The sequence below is a fragment of the Jaculus jaculus genome, chromosome 4 (genome assembly GCF_020740685.1).
Source record: "Jaculus jaculus isolate mJacJac1 chromosome 4, mJacJac1.mat.Y.cur, whole genome shotgun sequence".
NCBI lineage: Eukaryota > Metazoa > Chordata > Mammalia > Rodentia > Dipodidae > Jaculus > Jaculus jaculus.
The window spans coordinates 5,679,005-5,696,455 of NC_059105.1; the positions used below are offsets into that span (position 1 = coordinate 5,679,005).

Below are 17,451 nucleotides of genomic sequence, written 5' to 3' on the forward strand. Positions count from 1 at the left end.
AGCCCTGCTTATCTTCAGTGTGCTCAACAATGCAGGCCCAGGAAATGCTATTCATCCCAGCACAGCCTCTAGTTTACCTGTCATTAGCAGAGCTTCCTGTTTGTCTGCCATCAACAGACCTCCTGACTTCTGTATTTCTCTAGGTTAGGTATAAAGAAATGTAGAGAAACATAACATTTTGCTCTCTCTCCTTCCCTCCCTCCCAATTTCTCTATCAGATAGATAAAAAAATAAGGATAAAATAAAAGAAATGAAATGATCACAATTCAAACAGGACACAAAGAACACACACACACACAAAAAAAACTAGAAAGAAAAGCTGATGAAGTGGAGTTCATCAAAATTTCAAACTCTTCAAAAAGAAACTAAAAGGAAAACACAAAACAATAACCAAGTAATAAAGAGTATAAGCACTTGAATCCAGAATATAAAAAAAAAAACTTGTACAACATATTTAAGCAGCCTAACAGTTGTAAGTCAGAAAACACACTGAAATGTGGCAATGAGAAGCCATGGTGGAGACACTCACAGAGCGCACGATGAGAAAAGCAAGGAGGAACTACTACTTGACAAGAACATATAGCCACGAGAACTCTCCCCAATGTCAAACGTGTAACGGCTTTGGGAAACAGTCTCAAGTTTTTTCAAAGCTAAGTATACACCTAATAGATGACCTCGGCATTCTACTTCCAGATAGTTACACAGGAAAAATTATGTTCACACTCAAGTTTGTACACAAATATTCACAGAAGCTTTACTGAGAACCCCCTAGCTGCAAAGAACACAACTGAATGTTAAAAGGTAAATAAATAAACTTTGAAAAGTCAAAGTAAGATATTACAGCAATTTAGAGAAACAATGTTCTTAGCAAACATTGATAAACCTCAAGATAATTCAATCAAGATAAGTCAATCAAGAGTACATATAAAATCTGTTAATTTAAAAGTTTAGAAACATAAGCCTAAGAAAGGAAAATTAGTACATTCATTATAAAGGGGCACAAAGACTTAGTGGAGATAATGAAAATATATCTTGTTACTGTAGTGGTGGTTGCAAGGTTGACACACAAGTCACAAGTTACTGCAATCAATTTTTTCTTTTTTAAAGCCGAGGGGACATTTCAGTGGTTAAGGGCACTTGTTTACCAGGCTCAATTCCCAGCTACCCATGTAAAGCTGGACAGGCTTCAAGTGTAGTGGCAAAACACACACTCACACGTGTAAATAAATAAATAAATAAATATAATTATTGTTGTGTTTGCATGTGTAGGTTTGACTTATTTCATTTGCAGGTATATTTATTTATGTATGCATGCATGAGACCATGTGTGGAAGCAGAAGTCGCCTGTACTCCACCTTCTTGGAGACAGGGCTTCTTCCTGCTGCAAATAAATCTGGCCAGCAAGCTTCACTTGTATCCAGCTTGACATGGTTGCTGGGGAATTAAAACCATGTGGTCAGGCTTTGCAAGAAGGTACCTTTAACTGCTGAGCCATCTCACCAACCCTGAAATCAAGTATTTCTTAATAAAGCTCTTAAAAACAAGTTTCAAACATGAAAACTTTAAGTATTTTATTTAATTTGCAAGTACAGAGATAGACGACAGAGAATGGACATGTTAGGGCCTCCAGCTGCTGAAAACAAACTACAGAGATGTGTGTGCGACTTTGTGCATCTGGCTTTACATTGGTATTGGGAAACTGAGCCCAGGTGGTTAAGACTTTGCAGGCAAGTGCCTTAACTGCTGAGCCATCTCTCCAGCCCCTAAAACATAAAAATTTTAAATGATCAATATGACAATATATAAAGAACATAGTTTCTGGCTTCAAAAAGCTGACAACTGGGAAATTAAAGAAAGAAACACATTCTTCTCAGTCTTAATTCACTAACTTAACTGGATAAGGGAAATATAAGGAAAACGGGAAAAAGGACCCAACCTTCTCTCCTATCAAGAACCCTGGCACCCAACCCCAGCTAAGCATATTTCAGAGACCAGAATGGGGGATAACCGATTATCAGAAGTCACTGTTCTCCAAGTTCAATAACAAATAACCTACTCTGGATGCAGAACAGACATTCTATACTGTCATGACAGCACTTCAGCTAACATACTATGAGGCCTAGGCTAAGGCACACATCTATATAAAAACATTTCAGTGGCAAAGAGTGGAATTCCAGGGAAGATAATGCAATTTACTGCCAGCAACACTATAAATCTTGAAGAAGTACAACTTGTCTACCAAGATTTTAGCCATTTACAAAGAACTATAGAGAAGTAGATGGTTCGGTGGACAAGAGCCCTTGGAGCACAAGCATAGGAACCCCAGTTTGATGCGACATAAAAAGCTCAGCATGTTCACATATAACCTGTAACCCAAGTGCTAAGAGGAAGAGACGGGAGGATCACTAGGTCCTCCCTGGTCAGCCAATTCAAATGAAAGGTGAAAGACTGTCTCAGGGAAATAAGATGGAAGAGAACACCTGCCAACTACCTCTGGCAAGTCAAAGCCAGCCTGAGCTACACCCCAAGACCATGTCAATCTCCTGCCCCAAAAGAACCACACTGGCCTCTCCTTAAACAAACACACAATTGTCTTTTAAATATTTTCTAACTTTGCAGTTAGATTAATAAAGGATTTGAAACTTTTAAGTCTTGTATTTTTAAAACTCCACAAACAAGGCGGCACATTTGCCCAGAGTCACAGAACACGATGATGTCTGGTCTTTGCACTTCAAAATCTCTAGTTACGACTATATATCATTTTAAAGATTAGTTAAGTGAGTTACAAGCAAACAAATAAAAAAAATGAAGGAAATGCCCAAGACTAGACAAAGCCGCCATCCTGGTGCTCAGAATGGAACTACAAAAAGGCGCATATCTGACATCAGTAGCCCATGGGGCCACTCAATATTGTATACCAATAACCACCACTTCTGGTAGTGTTCCGTAACAGATCAAGCCATTAGAGAAAGTCATTACCACTAGTTGCTTGGATACACTACAAATTCATGTTACCTCACCATCCCATTTCCTCCATGTCACTAATTAGCTCTTATTTCTTACAATAGCTCTTTCCTCTACAGCTCAAAATCCTCACCATTTTTTATACTCTTGGCAGTTGAACAGTGACTCAGTAAAATAACTCTCAGACAGTGATTCCTCAACTTCCTGGACCATAGCACAGAGCTCAGTAACATGTTAGAAGTCAGTAACTTGAGGTACTGCCCAGGAATTTGTGTTTTATCAATCTTTCCAGGTGATTCTGAAGTAAGCTCAAGTTTGAAAAAGAATGATGTAGTGATACCTACAGTAGCAGATGGAAAACCTCCACCTATAATTATTACTCCTACAGGATGGATGAAAGGATGGATGGATGGGCAGACGGACAGGACAGACAGACAAAACATATAACAGGCAGATTGAAAACATAAAATTTAAGCATTTCTCAAATTTAGTCAGTAAGTTACTTAGTAAGTAGGATCACTGCAGAGTCCAAAATTTCCCAGCACACTAGTTAAACCTTTGTATCTCCTTGTGACCCTGTCACATTTTGGCCCCTGGAAAACTGACCACTGTTCTTATCACTGTATTAAAATCGTTCAGTATTTACAGATTTACTGGTAAAAAGTTACTTTCCTGTTTTTGTTTTTTACAAAAAAACGCCATCGACTAAAGAAAGGCTCTGCTGGAGAGGGAAGCAGAGAGGAGCTAAGGCTGCAGGGAGTACCGCGCACTTCGCACCAGTGAACACTTAAAGTGAAAGCCGTCATCAGAAGGTGTCTCTTCTCCATCCTCACATGGACGCTGAGATTGTTACTTGTGTGCACAATAAATGAAAATGTTTTAAAAATAGGATAAAGGACCACTGGAGGGAAGAAGGACTCAGGAAGTTATATGGGGATCCAAGTAGGAAAAAGGTGAAAGTACAAAAATGAAAAGAATTGATTACATCACTGTGACATGTAGGCACAGTACGAAATAAAATCCAGTGATGTGAGCAACACGTGGTGAGAGACCAGAAACAGCATTATACTCATTTTGAGAAAGAATAACCTCAGAGAGAGCCAAAGGGAACAGAAATGCCACAATGCAGTCTCCTTTTTCAGATAAACCTTTACTTTCATTTTTTTCTAATGATAAGCAATGTGACATGACTCTGTTTACAACTTCCAGAAAAGGACAGGAAGGCAGCCTAAAAATGGACCACTTTTTTTTCATCAAGCAAATACACATCCGTCTTAGTCTATTTTTTGTCTGGGTTCTCCTGGGCCAAGATGAAGTACTGCCTCCTGTATGCAAGTCCTAACAGCAGGGGCTGGGGAGATGGCTCAGTGAACAGAACTCTCACCACTTGCCTGAGTATGCAACATAGGTCCCCAAGCTCCACAAAAACAGCCTGACTGGGGGCCTCTGTCATCGCTGCACTTGGGCCGCTGAGACACGGGAACCTCCCAGAGGCTCTCAGCCAGCACAGCCAAAAGAACAGCAGAGCAAGACTGCGAGCCCTTGCCTCCAAGTGAGAAGCAGTGGAGAAGACAGGCTTGCAAGCTGTGCTGACCTTCGCATGTGCGATGAGTCACACATACAAATACACGCATACATGTGTACCTACACACACACACAGCTTTTTAAAAAGATATCACAACATTTTACCATTTTATAAAACTGTCCACAAAACACAGGCAAGGAGAGTTAAATAATAGGAAATTTCATGAATAAGTAACCAAATCTCACCTTTTGGAAGTAGAAAAACAGTAATATACATTAACACTCAGGAAATAGTATTAGAAACTCATTAGATAGTTAGCATAAGCCTAAGTACAAAATTTTATTAACAATTTTATATATTTACTTTTTAGGAGTCATGTGCATTGTAGTGCTTGGCTTTGTTTCTGCAATCTGTCACTGAGAAACACATCAGTCAGTAGTCTGGAAATAATTCAGTCATGCTAATGCAAACTGGCGGGACGTAGGGGATGTTAATAACGTACTTACTTTCCCATGGAATAACTAGAGCTATGGTGTGTACCTGAAGTATGTATTCACCGTGCCCTCCCTCTCCACTCTGCTTCTTTTAGAGCACGATGTGTTGGTAGGCTGGAGGAAAGCTCAGTGTCAGACGTTTGACTTACCTAAGAGCACAAGGTCCTGGGTTCCATCCCTAACACCACAGGAGCATGGGGAAGGGTAATACAACTAGGTGTGGTAGTGCATACCTGTAATACTGTATTCCAGCTTTCAGGAGTCTAAGGAAGAAGGGTAATGAGTTTAAGGCCAGCCCCTCAAGCAAGGACAAATGACAGCCCTCCATTTATGTACATTCCAGAAAAATGCTTCTGGACATCCTGTTTTATAAAATGTATTAGCAAAAAAAGAAGAAAGCATAGGTAACTGAGTAAATGTCAGTATACGCCAGCCATCCATATAAATCACAGGGACATAAGAGCCTCTGGGAACCAGCCACTTAAGTAGACATGCAAGGAAAGAGTAAACATAAGAGACCAAATCCACCTGGCTTATTTTATCCTAGTAAGCTTTTATTTTGGTTTAAGCACGAACTACAATATGATGGTTTACTTGGCACAAGCATCAAATGGCTGATCATGACGAATTAGACCCATCAGACCCTGACCTTCTCCCAAAGCAGCTTGTGTCACCACCCCTTCCAGCCACATGGTCCACAGAAAATCTTCCCTGGCCATCCACTCTAATGGGGTGCTACTTCCCAAATCAAACCCAAGACAAAATCAGCACAGTGTATTGCCTATCTCATGTTCCTTATCCCACAAATTTGAAATGCAGATTTTGCAACCCAAACCTCTAGGTCACAACTCCCATGCCCCAAACTTGAGGCACTTTGTACCTGCTGGTACTTCAGTAAAAATCTTCTCCCCTATATTCCATCCAAAATGCACATGCTGACCTAGAACATTTAGTTTCCCAGCTGCCTCCCAACTGAGGCAGAAATAATAAGTTCACTGATCCAAATTCTCACATCATATGTAGGCCAAAGATCAGCAAATTACAGCCTAAGGACTAAATCTGACCTAGAGTCTGTGTTTGTAGGTGACGTTTTATTGAAATGACCACACCTACTTGTTTACCTACAGTCTGACTAGCTGAGGCCACACTACCAGTATTAATTAGATGGCACTAACACACTACAGCTGGCACAGCCTAAAACACTAACTATCTGATGCTTCACACACAAAGTTGGCTGTTTCCTGACATAAGTGCGCCTTTGGACTTCTACAAGAATAATGATTTAAACAGAAAAATTAGCACCTGCTTTGGTTGAGACTATTACAAAATACATGGGAAATAACGATGAGATAGTCACAAAATGAGGAAAGCCTTTTGCTGGAGGGCAATTCTTTTCTACTTTGGAAGGGTTTTTTGTTGTTGTTTTGTTTTTTAAGACATAACTTAAATATAATCCTGCCTCTGCCTTAAAGAACCATCAAGGGCTGGAGAGATGGCTTAGCGGTTAAGAGCTTGCCTGTGAAACCTAAGGACCCCGGTTCGAGGCTTGATTCCCCAGGATCCACGTTAGCCAGATGCACAAAGGGGCGCATGCATCTGGAGTTCATTTGCAGTGGCTGGAGGCCCTGGTGCGTCCACTTTTCTCTTTTTCTCTACCTGTGTCTCTGTCTGTCACTCTCAATTAAATAAGAATAAACAAAAAAAACTTTTTTTAAAAAAAAAGAACCATCAAGATTGCTCAAGTTCAAGAAGAAACAAGGTGCTAACAACCCACATGACAACTTACCATTATCACAGCAATGGAAAAGTGAGGGGTAAAGCCCAGATGGGAGATAGTTAAGAGTATAGTAGCCAAAAACTGTGCACATTAACTGTGCCCAAGTCTGGCTCACCCTTGACTTGTGCATGTGCTTAATTAAGGACAAAAACTTGAGCAGATGTCAGCTGGTATCTAGCATGGGAAAAATAAGAATTTGTCAAATAAATAAAATCAATACCTCTTGGAGAAACAAAATGAGATTGTTTTCAGAGTAGGCAGAGATTTCTTAGGACAAGACAATGCAGGCATTACCTATAAAAATTAAAGCTTATAAATTAGATTTCATTAAAACAAACTACTGCTTGCCAAAAGATACCAACTAAAGAAATAAGTAAGCAACAGACTGAGGGAAAACATTTACCTTTGTTTATACCTGTCAGGGCTGAAGATAGGGTTTATCATGCATGAGGCCCTGGGTTAAACTGCCAACAGGGCATGAAACCAGGCATGGGGCAAATGCTTGTAACCCTAACACTTGTAGGTAGAGGCAAGATGATCAGAAGTTCAAGATCATCCTTGACTACACAGTGGGTTCAAAGCCAGCCTGGGCTATATGAGGCGCTTTCTTATTAAAACAGAACAACAAAAAAAGAATATTTCTGATAAAGAATAAACACATTTTCATATGCTCACAGAAGTATAATAAAAAAACAAATTACATGCATCCAAGTGTAAATGCTCAAAATAAAGAGATGCTTTAGCAAAAGCACATCCTTTATTATTTGTGTGGATGTGAATAAAGAACAAAACAATGCCTCTCAAGGGGAAGAAAATGAGTAAGGAGTACCATGAACATATTGTAAGGGTACTTGTGTGCTACATACTTACAGAGACTGGAGATGTCCTTATCAAAACACTTCTAGTGCTCACTGGTAAGAATGCTTGCCTGGGGCTGCAGAGATGGCTTAGCAGTTAAGGCACTTGCCTATAAAGCCTAAGGACCCTGGTTCGATTCCCCAGTACCCACATAAGCCAGATGCACAGGCTACACATGCATCTGGAGTTCATGTGCAGTGGCTAGCGGTCCTGGCGCTCCCATTCTCTCTCTCTCTCTCTCTCTCAAATAAATACATAATTTTTAAAAAAGGGTACTTAGCTGGCATGATGGCGCACACCTTTAATCCCAGCACGTGGGAGGCAGAGTCAGGAGGATTGCCGTGGGTTCAAGGCTATCCTGAGACTACTCAGTGAATTCCAAGTCAGCCTGGACTAGAATAAAACCCTACCTCAAAAAAAAAAAAAAAAAAGAAACTCAGCCAAAAGTACACTTAAGATCCTGCATTTCAATGTATGCTAATTATATCTAAAAAAAACTGAATATTGTACTTCAATAATACACTGAAGTTTTTAGAGGTGATGTAAACTGGCATTTAAAACTTGAAATGAGGGCTGGAGAGATGGTTTAGTAGTTAAGTGCTTGCATGTGAAGCCTAAGGACCCCAGTTCAAGGCTCGATTCCCCAGGACCCACGATAGCCAGATGCACAAGGGGGCGCACGCATCTGGAGTTCGTTTGCAGTAGCTGGAGGCTCTGGCGCGCCCATTCTCTCTCTCCCTCTCTCTCTGTCTCTCTTTCTTCCTCTCTGTCACTCTCAAATAAGTAAATAAAAAAATAAAAAATTTAAAAATTTTTTTTAAAAAACTTGAAATGAGGCAGGTGTGGTGGCACATGCCTTTAATTCCAGCACTTGGGAGGGAGAGGTAGGAGGATCACTGTAAGTTCGAGGCCACCCTGAGATTACATAGTGAATTCCAGGTCAGCCTGGGTTAGAGTGAGAACCTACCTCAAAAAAAAAAAAAAAAAAAAAAAACTTGAAATGTAAGACAGACTGATGAATGACTTGGTAACATAGGTGACTATTGAAATAAATACAGCACAGTATTTGTTACATCTGTGTCATCCTTTAGGTTTGTCTATTTGGAGTACTTGTTGTCTTGTTTTTTACTGAGACAGGGTCTTACTTGAAGTCCAGGCTGGTCTCAAACTCACAGCCATCCTCCTGCCTCAGGTTCCCAGAGAACTAAGAGTCTCAATGTCACCAATTCTTCAAGACTATATGGACCCAAAACCCCTTTCAAATTTCTTGCCAACTCATATAGCACCCCAAGCCAGGTGTTCCCTATTGACATTGTGAATGCTGGCCTCCCAGCCAGATAAAGGTTTGTGGTCTGGAGTGAGAACCTAGTACCACGTTCAGGTGCCTGAGCAGCCAGAACAATGGACATGACAGAGAACACAGAGCTCACATGGACACCGGGGAGCATCTGTGCCACCTGAGTTTGTACAACATGAAGCTGTAGATTACCTGGGCTGCGCTATTCCTCAGAAACCAGTTGGCAGCTTTCCTCCCCGACTCAGCAAGCATCTAGGACCCCACGGTCTAGATATAAACTCTGTGTGGCTCTATCCCCAAAGACCACCAATACAGGCTGCCTCCAGAAGTTGCCTGGTCCTGGCTGACCTGTGCAAGTCTGACTGTGATCCTGTTAGTCTCCAATCCTCTCTAAACAGCAGAGTTTTAAAACCAATGTGAACCCCTCATATGTGGACTTTACTTCAATCTTTAAGCAAACTGTTAAGGGAAAGAAATTGAACTCTGACCAGACCACTAAATGATCATTAATTTTTTAATATTTTATTTTTATTTATTTGAGAGTTACAGAGAGAGAGAGAAAGAGAGAGAGAGAAGGACAGTGAGAGACACAGAATGGACGCACCAGGGCCTCCGCCACAACAAACGAACTCCAGAGGCATGCGCCCCTTGTGCATCTGGCTAATGTGGCTCCTGGGGAGCCAAGCCTCGAACTGGGGTCCTTAGGCTTCACATGCAAGTGCTTAACCCCTAAGCCATCTCTCCAACCCTGATCATTAATTTTCAAGCACAAAATGAAAATATCTACGTGCTTGGCTTTGGGAGGGTGAGGGTGGGGGAGTGGGAAGACTGGGGGAAAATGAGTTGATGGATTTACAGCTGATACTGCAGGGCCAAGGTCTTGATAGGAATGTGCTATATCACTGCTTGTTTGCTTACATAAATGAACATTTACCTAAAGAAAAGCTTTTTTTTCTTAATTTTTATTTATTTATTTGAGAGTGACAGAGAGAGAAAGAGAGAGAGAGAGGGAGAGAGAGAATGGGCGCGCCAGGGCTTCCAGCCACTGCAAACGAACTCCAGAGGCATGCGCCCCCTTGTGCATCTGGCTAATGTGGGTCCTGGGGAATCAAGCCTAGAACCGGGGTCCTTAGGCTCCACAGGCAAGCGCCTAACCACTAAGCCATCTCTCCAGCCCTAATGAAAAGCTTTTAAAAAGGAATAAAAATGTCTAACCATTTGTATATTTAATTAGTATCCAGTAAAGCTTTTTAAAAATTAACTATCTTAATGATAACGAAGAAAGAATCAGCCGGGCGTGGTGGCACACACTTTTAATCCCAGCACTCAGGAGGCAGAGGTAGCAGGAGCACTGTGAGTTCAAATCCAGCCTGAGACTACATAGTGAATTCCAGGCCAGCTTGGGCGACACTGAGACCCTGCCTCAGAAAAAGCAGCAGCAACAAAAAGGAAGCTAACACTACAGGACCTCGACGGACCAAGGCAACCAGGAGATACACTGAGAGACAATTCTGTGTAGCTATGAGCCAACAGTGTTTTGCTGCTTCTCCAGCACTCTGCGCTCATTCAAAAGGACTCTCACATGCACAAGATTAACAGACCTGCATCTCATTAACGTGTTCATACTAACTAAAATACTGTAAAATTTTTTCTCAATACAAAGCATATGATGTTCCAAAATAATTATGTTCTAAGCTTAGGCATCAATCAGTATTTTCACACATAAAGCCACCAGCTTGCATCTGCATAATATGTGAATTTTCAAATGCTTTCACAAATAATATTCTTCACACCTCAGGAAATAAGGAACACAGAAATTGTTATAGATCACAAAGGAAAGTAAAATCACTAAGGCTAAAGCCAGAAAACTCAGAGATGCCTACTACTAAAATTAAATGGCAGAGTTTATTCTAAGTCCTAATCTGACGATGTTAGTAATTACACTAGCTTTTTCAAGTGAGGTCCTACTTGGAACGAACATCAAGTAGCTTCGCATGATGAAACATGCCTACAATTCTAATATTCAGGAGGCTGAAGCAAGAGAATTGGAATAATTCTGAGGCCAGTCTGGACTACACAGTAGTGGGTGTGAAGTATGCCCAAGTTACAGTGAAATCATGTCTCAAAAATACCAAAAAAGGACTGCAGAAATGGCTTAGCAGTTAAGGCACTTGCCTGTGAAGCCTAAGGACCCAGGTTCAATTCTCCTGATGCACAGGTGGTGTATGCATATGGTTGCCATTCTCTCCCTCGAACATTTATATGCGTTGTTACTATACTTTGGCCAGTGAGAATACATAATATGTACCCACATGAATTTCAAACTATAAAAGTTACATTGTAATTGTGGTGATGATTACTTTTTACCCTTTTATTTTGGCAAAAATTCCTAGGCTCTAGTCCCTTGAAGATATTTTTCACCCTGGAGGTGGGATTAGACATAGGGAGTATTTGTTCCATTCCCCCATCCTTTCTTTTATTTTTTTTAAACCATTTTTATTAGAGAGAGAGGGAGTTTGTTTGCAGTGGCTAGAGGCCCTGGAGTGCCATTCTCTCACACACTCTCTCTCTCCCCTTTTCTCTGTCTCAAATAAATAAATAAATATGAAAACTCTTTAAAAAGGCTACATTTCCTTATAAGAAAGATACTTGGTATTGTTGAAGACTCCACATACTTGGGCTGGAAGGCCACTGAGAAATCCTGCTGGAATTGAGCTGATAACCTCCTCCATGTAGACCAGCTGACAGAAAGCTGTAAGAAGCCATTCTACATATAGTTCAATGGGAGAAAGAGATAGCACCAGTGGACATTTCAAGCCTTATAATTGACCAGCCAGGCCAAATGAGCCAACAGGTGCAGTAGTGGCACGTCTATCATGGTGGAAACCAACTGCCCTCCAATTGGACTGGAGGCCCGCTCCACGGGAGGAAATACATACCTGATACTGAAAACTTAAAACAGGGGTAGGCACGAGCCCTAGGGGTATAACATCTGCTGATGTCTGGATAAATGTATATACTATGCTTATCAAACTGCCCAGTAAGCACTTCTCTTAATGTTCATACCCTTATATTAACACTACTCTCACAATGGGTAGAGGATCTTCTCTTTTCAGATGGCAGTGACCTTGGGATGACTCAGAACGTATCATAGTGCTGGAAAGAAGTAACTGGAGTACTGAGTAACATCTCACCTCGAACTCACAGCGATCCTCCTACCTCTGCCTCCCGAGTGCTAGGATTAAAGGTGTGTGCCACCACAGCTGACTAAAATAAAACATTTAAACAAAAAAAAAAAAAAAAAAAAGAAAGAAAGAAAGATACTGGGAATTTTCCTAAGCTGACTGCAATCAAAATACCCTAACCTTTGCACACACAGACTTGACTGTTTCTATTTTGCTGTAGAAAATGAGCTCAGAAGCATCTTGTACAGAGTTCACAACCTCCAGGATAACAGGCTTAACTTTAGAGAATATTTAACTAACCCTCTCAATTTAACCAATTTTCCTGCAAAGCTGCAGTATGGGTCAGGTTGTTTTATTTTCAATTAAACTTAAAAGGACAATAATGTCAAACGTCATCATTCTAAACACTGGTTCCTAAAATTTGTGCAAATGTTCACTGTCATCACTCTGTAATGTCCCAAGAGTTCCATTTGCTTATGCCTATAAAATCAGACTGTTCTTAAGACTGTTCACATACACACACACACACACACACACGAAAATGCCATCGTGAAACCCAGTACTTTGTATTCTAAATTAAAAAATTGAGAAAGATAAAAAAAAATTCATTGTATTAATAGTTGATAGGACAGGGATGACTTAAATAACCATAAATATCCTGTTTGCTATATTGATTGCATGTGAATTTGGAATTTTAATTTTCTTTAAACAAAAATATTTCTGTGAGCTGGGGATATAGCTCAGTGGAAGAGCACTTGCCTAGCTTATGCTGAGGTCCTGAATTTAATCCCCAGTACTGCAAAGAGAGAGAGAGAGAGGTAGACAGACAGACAGACAGAGAATGTGTATTACATGTTTGCATGTACATTTTTTTGTATATGTGTGGCAGTGCTTAGTTAGGAGCATAAAATAAATCCTATCAAGCCGGGCGTGGTGGCACACGCCTTTAATCCTGGCACTCGAGAGGCAGAGGTAGGAGGACTGCCGTGAGTTCGAGGCTACCCTAAGACTACATAGTGAATTCCAGGTCACCTGAGCAAGAGTGAAATCCTGCCTCAAAAAACCAAAATAAATAAATAAATAAATCCAATCATTTTCAAAGGTGCAATGTAACTTCCCCAAAGAATGAGTAAAGCGGGCTGGAGAGATGGCTTAGTGGTTAAGCGCTTGCCTGTGAAGCCTAAGGACCCCGGTTCAAGGCTCGATTCTCCAGGACCCACGTTAGCCAGATGCACAAGGGGGTGCACGTGTCTGGAGTTTGTTTGCAGTGGCTGGAAGCCCTGGCGCGCCCATTCTCTCTCTCTCTTTCTCTCTGCCTCTTTCTCTCTCTGTCACTCTCAAATAAATAAATAAAAAGAATGAGTAAAGCATACTTAATATTTTTCTCTCAGGTATTTTTACAATTCCATTAAGAAAGACCATGTTTCCACATTCCACAGCATCAACTTCCAAACTGAAAACCTTTCTTACCGTAATGCTAAAACTGGGTTGAAATATTTTTTTCTTTTCATTATATCACTTTCTTAAACACAAACCTTCCATCTGCTTTTGATCATGACTGTATCACTAGCATTTACAGACAGTTCCTCAAACACAGGAGGTATTAAGTCACTGTTTCAAGACTGAAGAATCATGCAAAATGGAGAAAAGTGTACTTTTACCTGAGGAGTTTGTTTTAAAAAGAATTATTTTGTTCTAAATCTAACATACAGAACTAACAAGCAGTGATCTTATTTCTGCATGTCCACTGCGTATCTGTAGAACATCAGAAGTAATGTTTTTATTCTCAGTCCTTTGGTCATAAAACATAATAAGGAAAACTATTCTAGTACTAGAAAACAGAGTTGTTTCAAATTATAATTATTTCAACATTTTCTTTTGTACTGAATTATTTATACAACTACTCTCTGACCTATCTTTCATTAACCCTGAAAATGAATAGTTAATCCAGGAGTGAAATTCCCTTAACTAAAAAATACTTTCCCAGAATATCACAAAAGAGAATCATGAGAAAAACATCAGAAAAAATTTAAAGGAACCTTATAATATAAAAGAAAACATTACAAGGCACTTTAGCTTGGAATTAGGATGCCCACCTGAAGCTCACGTAGGAAAGCCTTAGTCCTCAGAGAAGCAAAGCCATGTGGGAGGCCCCAGGGACAAGTGCTGTGGGAGCCTGGACGGCTTCCCTTTCGCACTTCCTGGTAAGGAGGTGAGCAGCGCAGCTCTACCACGCTGCCGTGACGCACTACCGTGCTGCAACCCAGCACGTCATAGAGCAGAGCCTCAAAACTGAAACAACCCTTGCGCCAGACACAGTGGCACATACCCGTCATCTTGGCACTCATGGCTGATGCAGGAGCACCACTGCAATTTTTAGGTCAGGCCGGGCTACACAGACAGACCCTGTCTCAAAAATAATAAGAACAATAGCCGGGTGTGGTGGTGCACGCCTTTAATCCCAGCACTCGGGAGGCAGAGGTAGGAGGATTGCCATGAGTTCGAGGCCACCCTGAGATGACAGAGTTAATTCCAGGTAAGCCTGGACCAGAATGAGTCCCTACCTCGAAAAACCAAAAAAATAAAAAAATAAAAAATAAATTGTAAAAAGAAAAACCCTTTCATCTTGTAGGCCATCTCAAGTATTCTGTAATAACAAAAAGATGACATCCACAGGGTAATGAAATACATGAAAATTTCTCTAAAATGATTAATTAGCTTTGGGAAAAAGAATCATAAACTATTTCAGCAAATGATTTTGCTGCAATTGATTCCATTGTCATCCACGTTCTATAACTTAACGAGGGAAATTTATCTATGCTGCCACATTTGTTTTGAGTCTGTGGGCGTTTGAAAACAATCTTCAATTTATCTGTAAATGGCATATATAGAAACTATGATACACACTCTGGAAAACCTATGACTTTGGTATATATTTACATATAACAGTTTATTTCCATTTTACTATTGCAAATTTCATTTTCCTTGTGTACTAGGTTGACTCCATCCCCACATTTCTCCCTGTCAACTCCCAGTATTGTTCAAATAACAAGAAATATTTTGCTTGTTTTGGGAGGTCTTCCCAATCCTTTCACTTTCTCAACAGGTTCAGCCTCATCTACATGAGTCCTTGTTGCAATTATTTGTTCTGTATTTGTCTCTTTCTCTCGATGCTCTACTGGTTAAACCTAGGTTTAACAAATCTATGCCTGTATCCATAGTGCCCAGCACGGTGACTGTTAGTGAGTGTGGTGAGCAGTCTATCAGCTTACATGCCTCCGTAGAACTTAAGATACACAAACCCATCCTAGTCACTCGTAATGTTTACAGCTTGCTTCTATTATCTGATAACTAATAGTGACCTTCACTAAATCAAGTGTATTTCTTTTTATATATTCTAAATTTACCTTTCTACACCATTAAAACATGTTTCTTCAGAAAAAGCCAGGCATGGTGGCGCACGCCTTTAATCCCAACACTCAGGAGGCAGAGGCTGGAGGATCACTGTGAATTCAAGACCACCCCGACACTACACAGTGAGTTCCAGGTCAGCCTGGACCACAGTGAGACCCTACCTCGAAAAACCAAAAAAAAAAAAAAAAGTTTCTTCAGATTTCCTGCAAATATGTAACAAGAAATATCGTAAATAAAATAATTTCTCAAGAAAGACAAATATTGTATAATTTCACTTATAATCAGATAGTCAAAATGGTCAAATCATAGCACAGAATGGAATGGTGGCTACCAAAATCTAGAGAAGAAATGGGGAGTGGCTAATTCAATAGGCAGGAACCTTCAGTTATGCAACATGTGGTAGTTTGGATGTATGCCCCGTAGACTCAGGTGTTTTACTAAAGCTTGTAACTTGGATCTCCAACCGACTGGCTGGAGGAGGTGTCACTGGGGATGGATCCTGGGGTCCAGCCTAAAGGTCTGTTTGAGGGGAAGATCTAAACTCTAACCCACAGATGAGCAGAGATGTTTGAGCTCTGGGGTCCTGCTTGCGGCCAGTTCGTGTTTGTTGCTGCTGCTGCTGCTGCTGCTGCTTGGTCTTTGCTGGCTGATGTCAGTTTCTCTCTGCTTGGATTTTTGAATGGGAGCCAGCCTCTTCTACCAGAGATGGAACGTCCCCTTGATCTGCAAGCTGAAATAAATTGCTTCTTCCTCTAAACTATGTCTGAAAGTTCATCCCAACAATGTGAAAGTATCTATTATACAACACCCAGAAATTTATCAGTGGGCAAAAAAAGAAAAATTTTAAAAACACATAAACATGAAAGAGAGACTAGTTGGGAAGAGAGAGTTTAATGGAAGATAAAAGGAGATTATGAACAAAATACTCTACACATATGAAAACTCTTAATAAGGGTAAATATCAAATGCCTGTAAGAAAACTACTGCTGTATAAATTAATTAAAAATATAATTTTGGGGACTGGAGAAATGGCTCACTGGCTAAGGAATTGCCTGCAAAGCCTAATGACCAGGGCTCTATTCCCCAGTACCCATGGAAAAGTCAGATGCACAGTGGGGCATGCATCTGGAGTTCATTTATAGCAGCAGAAGACCCTGGTACATCCATTCTCTCTCTTTTTGCAAATAAATAAATAAAATATTTAAAAATATATATGTATATAATTTAGTAATAAAAGAGTTTGGTGGAAAGAAGGGAGGTTGGTGGGGGAGGAATAAGAGAGGGTGATGGGAACCTAAGTGTTGGGGTGCGTGGATGCACAATGCTGTTCCCAGAAGTTATAGGGTACTAAATAAAAATTGCAGTGTTGGAGGTAGGATAGTTCCCTAAGAGATGTTGACCACAGATGTCCCTGAGGTACCCAAAACAATACAAGCTACTGCCACTGCCCCTGGTTGCCACTTGAAATAGATGGTAAGACATTATTGCTGAAGATACCACATGATTTGGATTCAGGACATAGAGAAAAAAAGTTGGAAAAACAAGCTCTTCCCTGCTGGTTAGCTTTCACAGGGCCTGGAGGTGCTAAGTAGTCTGCTGGAAGAAACTGGTCAACAACACTCTTCCTCAGCTGTGGACCCTGCACGATGAATTAGTGACTTTCAGGTAAGATGTGCCACTGGTGCAGAATGGTAAGACAACTTGGGAGTAACAAGCCATTTTCTCTGATATGCTTTACTGGGGAAGTTACTACTCCCCCCTGCCAAATGGACATAATGTACCCATCAAACTGCCTTCTTGGTATTTATGATTATGTCCATAGATTAGTGCTGGTCAGAAAAGCTTCATTTTCCAGTGCGGTGGTTATTGTATAGAATTCAAGTTGGTCAGTGTTGAGAATAAGTGACCGTTAGGTGCTCAGCCCTAAATGGGGCATC

General features: G+C 40.6%; 1 protein-coding gene across 7 annotated transcripts in view; it reads right to left on the minus strand.

The window, feature by feature from the left end:
• Agfg1 (ArfGAP with FG repeats 1) overlaps positions 1 to 17,451 on the minus strand; it is a 73,137-nt gene that overhangs the window by 28,921 nt on the left and 26,765 nt on the right. The gene's annotated exons all lie outside the window — the stretch shown is intronic.